Source organism: Oryctolagus cuniculus, chromosome 9 (assembly GCF_051225735.1).
Source record: "Oryctolagus cuniculus isolate XC-2025 breed Fujian yellow rabbit chromosome 9, ASM5122573v1, whole genome shotgun sequence".
Taxonomy (NCBI): Eukaryota; Metazoa; Chordata; class Mammalia; order Lagomorpha; family Leporidae; genus Oryctolagus; species Oryctolagus cuniculus.
The window spans coordinates 30,271,476-30,283,310 of record NC_142875.1 but is presented as its reverse complement, the minus strand read 5'-3'; the positions used below and the strand labels follow the sequence as shown (position 1 = coordinate 30,283,310).

The following is an 11,835-nucleotide window of genomic DNA, read 5'->3' as shown; positions in this document are numbered from 1 at the left end:
GTCTATTGAGATAATCATATGGTTTCTCTTCTTCAGTCTGTTAATGTGGTGTATCACATTGATTGATTTGCGAACATTGAACCATCCCTGCATACCAGGGATAAATCCCACATGGTCTTGGTGGATGATCCTTCTGATGTGTTGTTGTATTCTATTGGCCAGAATTTTATTGAGGATTTTTGCATCTATGTACATCAGGGATATTGGTCTATAATTCTCTTTCAATGCTGCATCTTTTTCCGGCTTAGTAATTAGAATTTGGGAGGATTCCCTCTTTTTCAATTGTTCTGAATAGTTTGAGGAGAATTGGAGTTAGTTCTTCTTTAAATGTCTGGTAGAATTCAGCAGTGAATTCATCTGGTCCTGGGCTTTTCTTTGTTGGGAGGGCCTTTATTACTGTTTCAATTTCTGTCTCAGTTATGGGTCTGTTTAGGTTTTCTATATCTTCCTGGTCCAATTTAGGTAGGTTGCATGTGTCCAGGAGTCTATCCATTTCTGATAGGTTTCCCTGTTTGCTGGCAATCAAGTCCTTTTATTAATTTCTGATGATTCTTTTTATTTATATGGTGTCTGTCATTACCTTTACTTTTTCATCTCTGATTTTATTGATTTGGATCTTTTCTCTTATTTTTTTTAGTTAGTTGGGCAAATGGGGTGTCAATTTTGTTTACTTTTTCAAAAAACCAGCTCCTCGTTTGGCTTATTTTTTTAAATTTTTTTTTGGATTCAATCCTGCTGATTTCTTCTCTGATTTTCATTATTTCTCTTCTCCTACTAGATTTGGGTCCGGTTTGCCACAGATCTTTGGAAAGATGTGTTTCTTATAAGCAGCAAATAGATGGGTTATGTTCCTTAACCCAATCAGCCAATCTGTGTCTTTTAACTGGACAGTTCAGGCCATTAACGTTGAATGTGACTATTGATAAGTAGTAACTTTGCCCTGCCATTTGCCTAAGATATTTTCTAATATATGCTTTGAACTTCCTGTGATCTTTTGCAGTGAGGTTCCCTTCCTTTACCTTCTTTCATATTGATGACCGTGTTTCTGTGTTTCCTGTGTGTAACACATCTTTAAGCATCTTTTGCAGGGCTGGATGAGTGCAACAAATTCTTTCAGTTTCTGTTTGCTATGAAAGGTCTTTATTTCACCTTCATTCACAAATGAGAGCTTTGCAGGATATAATATTCTGGGCTGGCAGTTTTTCTCTCTTAGTACCTGGGCTATGTCTCGCCATTCCCTTCTAGCCTGTAGGGTTTCTGATGAGAAGTCTGCTGTGAGTCTTATTGGAGATCCTCTGAGAGTAATCTGACGTTTCTCTCTTGCACATTTTACAATCTTTTCTTTATGTTTCACTGTGGTGAGTTTGATTACAACATGTCATGGTGAGGATCTCTTTTGGTCATGTTTACTAGGGGTTTTATGAGCTTCCTGAACTAGGATGTTTCTGTCCTTCTCCAAACCCTGGAAGATCTCTGCAAGTATCTCACTAAAAAGGTCTTCTAATCCTTTCTCCCTCTCCATGCCTTCAGGAACTCCTAGAACCCGAATGTTGGCTTTTTTAATAGTATCCTGTAGATTCCCAACAATATCTTTTAGATTTCTAATTTCCTCTTCTTTGGTTTGACTGTATCCTTTCCTGTTCTCTGTCTTCTACATCCGATATTCTCTCTTCTGTTTCACTGACTCTGTTTTTAAGGCTCTTTAATGTGTTTGTCATTTGATCTATTGAGTTGTTCATTCATTTTGATTTCTCTTCACTATCACAGTTTCCTGTTCTACTAGTTTCTGCGTTTCATTTTGATTCCTCCTTAAGATTTCATTTTTTCGAAGGAGATTTTCTATCCTGTCCAGTAAGGATTTCCGTAGCTCAAGCATTTGTTTTTGAAAACTTCTAAATGTTTGTATCATAATTTTTTTCTAAAATCAGTATCTTTCATTTCTTCCATCTCATCATGTTCATAGTCTTGGCTTGGGGTGTCTTGTTCATTTGGGGGAGTCATAATATCTTCCTTGTTCTTGTTTCCTCGGTTTCTGCATTTGTTGCTTGGCATTGTGGAGATATTATTTGGATTCTTCTTCCCTCACTGTGGTGCTTTTTTCTATATACTATGACTGTATTAAGTGGACTGTCTGCTTTTGATGGAGCCTTAAAGGCTTGAGAAGGGTGTGGCCTGAGAGCTCTGTTTGGTTCCTCTGGGTTAAGGGTGTGCCAAAGGTGACACTCCCAGGTTAGGTGTGGTAAATCTCTCTCCCTCCCTCCCTCCCTACCTCCCTCCCTTTCTTTCTTTCTTTCTTTCTTGATTCAGAAGGGAAGTAATTCCGCACAGCTGAGCAGAATTGAAGGTAGTTAGCAGGCAAATGATATACCCCCAGGAGCCAGAGATTGGAAGATCTTTCCCAAGAACCACACAGGGAATCTGTTCTGCCCTCAGTGTGGGCTCAAATTCTCCTGCAGTCTCCCACTGGGTTGCCAAGGTTACCGAATTGTAGCATCTCTGGAGAGTACTCATGTGAATTCCGTGAGTTCTCTCACCCACCGTCTCTTTTTTCACAGTCTCAGTTTATTAGCCCCACACATTCACTAGGTCCTAATCTCCTGTTTTTTCACCCCCCCCCCCCACCACCGAGTCAGGTTTTTCTGCTTTGCTGAGGGCGGGTGCAGCCCTGAGGTCATGCCACTTATGGTGTATGTCCAAAATGGTGCCTGCTCTTTGTCTTGCTCACCTTTGAGAGGTGAGTGGAGAGAGAGAAACTCCTGTTCGTACTGGTCACTTTTTTTTTTTCCTCTCTCTTCTAGTTAGCCTGGTGAACTTTTTCCCACAGGGTTTCAAGCCTCGTTCCCTCTAGGCTCCTCTTTCCGCTTTCCTGCCAGTGTCTTGGGCTATTGAGGTTTGGCTCACCTCGCGTTCCAGCACTGGTGTGTTGAGTCTGCTGCTGGTGTCCCAAGCTGTGGGCTCCCACACCCTCCATGCAGGTCCAACCGTGAATCACTAGTTCCAGAAGAGTTTCCTCTGCTGTTTCTTCCCCTACTATTCCTTGAACCTGCAGTATCTCCACTTTCATTAAACTGTATCTTCCCGGACTATCAGTGTGCTCCCTTCCTATTCATTCTTTGTGTCGAGTCTTTCAATTTATTTAATCATTCTATATCGAAAGGAAATATTATGTACAGGAGTTGTTTTCATGGAAATCTAAAACTTATATTCATTGATTTCCACTTATATTCCATTGCCAGGAAATAAGTCACACAGAAATACTTAGAGTATTTCTGGGAAATGTAAACAAATACTGTATGTATATTAAAAAGTACTAAATAAGTATTATTAACAATCTGAATCAAAAATACATAGATTTTTCAACAAATATATGAAATAAAAAATTCTTTATTGCAAAAATTGAAGGGAAGAAAAGGAAGATGGAGGGTGACTTTAGGAAAGAAGAAAGGGAGGCAGATATGGCTATATTTGGAGAATTGTATCCATGAAATGCCAAACTGTGTCAACTTTATATTAATTTTTAAACAGATTATGTGTGTGTATGTGTGTGTATGCCTTCTATTTAGAATCATATACAATCAGTTACATAGTCTGTAACTCAGAAGAGGAAGCTGAGATGACTAGGTACTAGAGGAGAGGAAACAACAAAAAAAGTCTGCTGTACATGGTTCCAGTATGTTTCTTTTTACCAAGAGACTGCTAAAATCTCCTAAAAATGTGCACAGTATAAATATCAAATAAAAATTCAGCTCATACAATTATTGATACTTTGGAGGCACTCATATCTGGTTGAGCAAAATGTGAAGTATAATTGGCCATTTGCATTAGTACTTTCTTTTTTTAAAATTTATTTATATGTTTGAAATCAGAGTTACAGAGAGATACAGAGACAGAGAGAGAGAGAGAGAGAGAGAGAGATCTTCCATCAGCTGATTCACTCCCCCAATGGCTGCCAGGCCTAGACAGGGTGAGGCTGAAGCCAGGTGCCAGGAGTTTCATCTGGGTCTCCTACATGGGTGGCAGGAACCCAAGGACTTTGACCATTTACCACTGCTTTCCCAGGCGTGTTATCAGGGAGCTGGATAGGAAGCGGAACAGCTGGGATGAATATGGGTATCTACATGCGATACTGGCAGCAGCCCAACCTGCTAAACCACAGTGCTGGCCTCATTTGGATTTTCTTTAAGTGTCACTTTGAATAAATTGCACTTAAAGCATGAAGCTTTATGTTTTCTTATGGCATTATCAGTAAAGGAAAGTATGATGAATAATGAAAAATGAACGCATCAAGATTTTGCATATAGCAAAGAGTAAGAGAATTATGGTCCACTTTAACTAGAAAATATTTGTAAACCTCTTGGCTTCATCTGATATCAGAATTGTAGATGCATTTAGGGCTTTGCAGTATGGGCATGAGGATCAAGAAGAGTTATTTATCAGGTTTTAATTTTATAGCAGTGGCCAGCGCCATGGCTCAACAGGCTAATCCTCCGCTTTGCAGCGCCGGCACACCGGGTTCTAGTCCCGGTTGGGGCGCCGGATTCTGTCCCAGTTGCCCCTCTTCCAGGCCAACCCTCTGCTGTGGCCCGGGAGTGCAGTGGAGGATGGCCCAAATTCTTGGGCCCTGCACCCCATGGGAGACCAGGAGAAGCACCTGGCTCCTGCCTTTGGATGAGCGCGGTGTGCCAGCCGTGGTGGCCATTGGAGGGTGAACCAACGGTAAAGGGACACCTTTCTCTCTGTCTCTCTCTCTCACTCTCCACTCTGCCTGTCAAAAAAAAATTTTTATAGCAGTGACACATGCTAGACTTAAGCTGAAACTGATTTGGTGATTCTTTGACTAGGACATTGTTTGTCAAGAAGAAACTCTGAGGTCCCTGACTGAGCATCTGTTGCCAAAAAACAACTTCCCAGGTGTGATTAATGCAAATGTCACATCCAAGAATCTGTGAGAGTACAATTTGCCCAATGTCCATTCCTCCCTTAGGCCTAACTCTAGGTTCTTTTACAATATCGCCTGCTAGGCAAGCTCAGAAAATATCCAAGACAAAGTCTTGCCTGTTTATAAGCATTTGAGTTTCTCAACCCTTCAGCTTCATTGATGTCATGTTCACTTACCCAATATGCCTAGTTGGGCTTCTAATTTTTATGAGATGCTTACTTTGTTGCTACATCACTCATCCCTAAGGAGTTATGAGAATGTGCAAAATATATCTGACCAGAGTTGACATCAGAACAAAATCAATTAAGTTAAAATTTTAAGAGAGTGATATTGCTTTCAATTTAAATGCAGATGACATAACACAGTCAGCCACCAACACTGAGTGGACAAACAGATTTTCTATTCAAAACAACTGGTCCAGTTTAGCTCAAGGGTAGCCAGAAAGAAATGCAATTCAGTCGATAGATCACCTTTTGTTTGTTTTATTTTATTTCTTTTACTTATTAGTTTGAATCACTTTTTGTTTATTTCTTTTACTTATTAGTTTTCTTTGTGGAAGGGTGTGTTTTGCTTTCTTGAGTGCTTGTTTTTTAAGAGAAACTTGATATGAACCCTACCTATCACACACACACACACACAAATCAGTTATCTTCAATACTTGTCTAGAGAGGGGCACGGAAGGAGGAGAAGCACAGAGGGGAGCAGAGCTGCTGGAGGTACTGGGGGGCTCCAGCGGGTCATCTTTGCAGGTGTCTGTCAACCGCCTCAGTTGGCCTGGTGGACTAAGCAGGACCAGGGAGGGCACAGTGTGCGGTGTGCAAGGTGTGATTAGCATTGGAAAGCATGCCAGCCCCAGAGACCCTATTTGAAAGTGTACAAAAATCCCTCCGAGTGCCACTACATGAAAGCCTGCCTAGAATTTCAAGAACCTGGAGTTGGACTGAACGCCGCCCAATTCAAGCAGCTGCTCGCCGCATCCGTGAAGGAGCTGTGTGGGGAGCTCAAAGGCAAAGCTGTGCCTTGCCCTTGGCCTTCCTAACCTGTGAAGAGAAGACCTCATCAGCAATCTCGAGAATATGTAGCAGTGGTCTTGTCAAATTGTGGAGCTCTTTAACCATGTTAGGGTCCTAAAAGGGGAAAAGTGTGCTGTCAGAGTGATTCAGGTTTCTCCATTTCTTATTGCCCCATCTGGTAATAGTAGGAAATTCGGACGAAACGTCAAGTGCAGACACCTTCTTCCACTCCCACAATACTCTTTGGCGCTTGCTGAGCGTCTGAAGGCAGAAGCAAGCCAAGAGCCCCTGTGGATGCAGTTTGAGGGAGCTGAAGTTGTTCCCTGGGATCTGAAGCCCCCTGCTTCGGTGGGAGAGGCTCCAGAGGAGCGTCTGCCTGAATCGCCCTGTGCTGAGCGGGCAGCGCCGCGAGCGTGTCCACGTGTGTTGGAGACCTGGCCGAATTGTGCAAGGCCTTCACACAGAGCGACGTGGTTACCTTCTCGCAGCTACCAGGAGACGTCAATCCTTTGCACGTTAACAAAGAGTTTGCGAAGCACACCAAGTTTGGGACAGACGATTGGGCATGGGGTGTTGATCATTGGACTTACTTCAGCACTCCTGGGCACAAAGATGCCAGAGCGTGGCTGTGTTTTTCTTTCCCAGCAAATTAACTTTCAATCCGTTTATATGTTAGAGAGGTTGTTTTGGCTTCTGCGGAAGAGAAGAAACCGAAGCGGTTCATTGCTATCATTGCAGTGTCATGTTCTGTAGTAGAAAGTAAAAAGACCAGGGCCGGCGCTGTGGGGTAGCTGAGTGGGAAAAGCTGCGGCCTGCAGTGCTGGCCGGTTCGAGTTCCTGCTGCTCCTCTTCCAATCCAGCTCTCTGCTATGGCCTTGGAAAGCAGTAGAAGGTGGCCCAAGTCCTTGGGCCCCTAAACCCACGTCGGGAGACGCCTGGCTCCTAGTTTCGGATCTGCACAGCTCCGACCATTGTGGCCATCTGGGGAGTGAACCATCGGATGGAAGACCTCTCTCTCTCTCTCTCTCTCACTCTCAGTAACTCTTTCATGCATATATATAAATTCTAAAAAAAGTAAAAAAAGACTGTTATGAAAGGCTGGGTTAACGTCATGGTTCAAGAAGCTCCCAGATCCTGAAGTATGTGTGTAAAGGTGCAAGTTCAAACCCGAGTTGGAGTTATCAAAAAGCGCCTGGCGAAACAGGGACTGTCACTCTTCCCCTGGGGTGGCCTGTGTTAGAGGAGGGGTGTTAGAATGCATGCTTTCCAGCATGGCCGCAAATGCCACAAGCTAGAGTGTGTGCACCATTCCATCATCTGCCAAGACTTGCAAACTGAAAAACTGCTGGCAAGGTTATTTATCCAAAGCTCAGCTTTGTGAATTTCAAACTCAGATGTGTGTTTGTGGAGAAGTTTCTCAGACTTCATAACTTCATAATAAGACAGTGTGGATCATTTCTGAACATCTGCTCTTTACCAGGAAGTAGTCTTAGGCCTTGGTTTTCAGTTATTTTGGGGTCAGAATTCATAAATGTTACTGCTTATTCCAAAATGACTTCTTGTGCACCTTCAGTGGGACTCAGCTTGTCCTGCTACTGGAGAAGCATTCATGTGCAGACTTTTTTTTAAAATGTGTTAAAATGAAGCCTATGATCCAGTAGATCTGGGGTGCTACTGAAGATCCTGAATTTCTAGCAAGCTCCTGTATACTATCAAGGTTTCTAGCAATCTATTAGTATACCTGAAATTAGTTAGACTGCATTATATGCTATCTGCTGTGGCGTTAACAGGTAAAGCCGCCACCTGCAGTGCTGGCATCCCATATGGGTGCCAGTTCCAGACCCAGTTGCTCTACTTCCGATCCAGCTCCCTGCTATGGCCTGGGAAAGCAGTAGAAGATGGCTCAAGTCCTTGGGCCCCTGCACCCACGTGGGAGACCTGGAAGAAGCTCCTGGCTCCTGGCTCCTGGCTTCAGATCAGCCTAGCTCCAGCCGTTGCAGCCATCTGGGGAGTGAACCAGTGGATGGAAGACATCTCTCTCACTCTCTCTCTCTCTCTGCCTTTCCTCTCTCTGTGTAACTCTTTCAAATAAATAAATAAATCTTAAAAAAATAAAATGTATGCCATCAAATTAAATGAATAACTATTTGTTTAGTGGAGAAAGGTAAAAATGATAAATTTCCTAAGTACTTGACTAAACATGTTAATTTTAAGTATAATCTGTGTAATGTCATTAAATATTTATATAAGGTTTATACTTTCAATATAGGTAGCATATTTCTCTTGATAAATCTATTAAGTTTATGCTCAAAATCCAACTTGTATTTTAGTTGGTTTTGGAAACACACATATTGCTCAACAGTGCTCAACATGAACATATATTAATAAAACATATTAGTATTGAGGGAATTGATATGAAATAAACAACATAATGCAGAGTAATCTGAAACTGGAATACTTCAGAATCAGTAATCACAAAAGCAATTGTATGGGAGGGAGGGGATATTTTTTCCAGCACTTGGACTTTTTACCTCCCAAGGGAGTTATTTCTTGGATAGTTGAACATCAGAGGCAGTAATGAGACCAGAACCATTAAAATTTCTTGTCGCAAATAAAAATGGCTTGTGAGCAGAGCACATTCTTTTTATACTTAATTTGCATTCTTACTCTTGAGGCTCTGTTACAATGTAATTTGAGAGTCTCAGCTGTCCTATTTTGCATGTCCACTGCTCAATTTTATAAATCAATGATTTTTCCTAAGTGGTGATTGTGCTACTCTAGCTTAGCGTATGACTACAAAATGATCATTTCTACATTTTTCATTTCTAAAATAAATGAAACCACTGGTTTCCATTTTTATAATTTATAAATCCCCTTGTTGATTGTATGATCGCACATATGGTCAGGCACAGTTTGGAGAGAAATGATTTTTGCCTGAGTGACAACTATTTAATTACACCTTGATGCCTATTCTTTTCTTAGGAGTCACATTCCTTGCTAAGTCCTCTATCTGACTTTCAGCGCTTAAGATATTGACATTGAAGTATAAGCAGGTAATGATGATGTACAGTCCTAAGAATATTTGCTGGAACTGAAGGATTCTGAAGACTGAAATCTTTCTAGAGATTCATGAGATTAAATCTTAATATCTATTATCATTTTAGGCATTATACCATTTTAGAGTATTGGAAAACAGAATTGATGAAGTTGGTTATGTATTTAAGACCAGAAAGTGGCTTGAGACAACTGCAAGCATATTCTACTTACATCATTTACATTTGTGCCAACTCTTACTATGTATGTTTTATTTCCTGAACTTATTCATTTTTAAATAAAACTACAAGCATAAATTAACATGTTGATATTTAAAATTTAGTAATTACTTGGGAGCATCCAAATTACATTATGTTTATATAATTTATAGATTTATACTATCATGTATATTTACAACTGACTTCAATGAAATAGCTCACTTAATTTTTTATTACAAGCATTATCACTGTCAGTAAATAGTCTAATTTAAGGTTATACATGTGTATTGATTATTGCAAAACGTGGATACACAGTGCATAACTTAATAGCAAATTAATTTTGTCTACTATTCATTGTAACTTCTATGAATGAACTCTTAGTTTTGCAATAGTATCTAAGCAATGGAGTAACATTTATCTTTAGAAATTAAACATACATTCATTTGGTGCACACAATATATTATAGCTTGTGTTAGTTGCTATCATGAAAACAATATTAATGGCAGGTGTTGCAATATAGTGAGTTAATCCACTGCTTTTGATGCCAACAACCCATATCCAAGAGATGGTATCAGTCCAAGGTTCTCCATTTTGATCCAATTTATCCTAATTCACCTGAGAAGTCAGCAGAAGACGTCACAAGTACTTGTGCCACTACAACCCATATAAGAGACCAGGATCAAGTTCTTGGCTCCCTGGCTTCCATGTGACCTAGCCTGGCTAATGCATTGATTTGAGGAGTGAACCATAGGATGAAAGATGTCTCATTTTCTCCTCCTCTCTTCTCCCTCTCTCTTTCTTGTTTCACTGTTCAAGCAAATCAATCAATCCTTAGAAATATTTTTTTAAAAAATGACACAATAAATGGTATTTACCAGGAAGAATAAAGCACACAAACAGAAACACAGAGAAATGAATAAGTGAGAGTATGGATAGATATAATACAGTGAAACAGTATGTCCAAAACTCTTATTCTTTTTGCAAGACATATTAAATTTATTTCAGTAAATTTACACTGGGTATAAATAAGGTGCTCCTCATAAATAGACACATAGCTTGTTAGAATACTTGTATTACTATTTCACATGTATTTTATTTATTCTAAGTAAATAGTATTTATTCAACCTTTAAGTTTCTATTGTTGATTACTTGTGGTTTTTATTTACATAGCAACCAGTATTAATATGTTTAACTTGGCATATATAAAACTAAATCATAATGTCCCATTGGACAGCTAGTGGTAAAATGCAAAACCTAATCATTTGTAATAATCTGAAATACATTACAATAGTAAAATCATATTTAAAATTATCTACAGGTATACTTTAATCAATGTCTTCCTCTGGGGATTTATTGTTACAGTAATTGTTATTACAGTAATAAATTATTCCTTAAAATCATGTTATACCATGTTCTTTTGAGTTATATATTATATGTATTTTCATATCATAATGAAGATAAACTACTCTCCTTTTATGAAAAACAAAATACTCTTGTTAATCTAAAAACGAAATTACAAATTTGTGTCTGTTTTGTTAAATCAAATAATAAATGCAACAAGAATAAATAAAGGAAAAAGTGAACAGGATGGTTATATTCAAGTCATGGCTGTCAGAGATTCTAATTTTACTTCCTTACCTACCCAATGTTGTGTGAAGTGAGCTAATGTTCAATTCTAATCATGGCGGTGACAGCTATCCAGAATTGAAAGGTCTGTACCCATAAAAAATAAAGGGCAAATCAATCTTTGTACAATTTTAGTCCTGCGATGTTCTTTGTTGAAACAACAAATTCTGTTCTTTTCTAGTTTTTAAAATTTATTTCTCATCTGCAGTTACAGCTTATAATTAGCAAATTCCTTTCAATTGCATTAATATGGATAAAATGCTAATTTCTGTAAACTTGGGGCATGTTACAGGTTTCTATTCACGTAATTATGAATTAGAAACTCATTTGTTTATTTGGGAATATAATGTTTGCTAGTGGAATTTGCAGTACTTATTACTTTGTAAATCATGATTATTGCACACAATATTAAATGTGTTTCCAAGCACTATTCATAGGTAATGTAGCAAAAATGTATTTCACTTTCCATTTATAGACTGTCTATTTTTGGGAAATAGCTCTTCAAATTAACCAAGATATATGGCTTTCACTGCCATAGTACAATTTCCAAATCAGCATTTTCAGTTATTCTTGAAATGATAATTACTCCCCAAAATTAAAAAAAAAATGACAAAAGTGCACCTGTGAAAATAGCAGAAGATGACACAGGAGTTTGTACCACTGCCACCATGTAGGGCTCCAGACTGGCCCGACCCTGGTTGTTGCAGTCATTTCCTTCATTTACAGAGTTGCTGAAAGAAGAGGGAAATAATAGAAAGAGGAGGACAAGTTAATGAATCAAAGGGAATGCAAGGAATGGTGTTTTCAGAAAGTCGGGGGCAAATTTGCCTCACAGGAGATAAGTGTACTCAGTCATATCAAACATTTCTTCCAAAAACAGTGAACATTTAAGGTCGGCGCCGCGGCTCACTAGGCTAATCCTCCGCCTTGCGGCGCGGACACACCGGGTTCTAGTCCCAGTCGGGGTGCCGGATTCTGTCCCGGTTGTCCCTCTTCCAGGCCAGCT

General features: G+C 39.6%; 1 pseudogene; it reads left to right on the top strand.

The window, feature by feature from the left end:
- The first annotated feature begins 5,782 nt into the window (after positions 1 to 5,782).
- On the top strand, positions 5,783 to 7,192 carry LOC100346626 (uncharacterized; annotated as a pseudogene).
- The last annotated feature ends 4,643 nt before the right edge of the window (positions 7,193 to 11,835 follow it).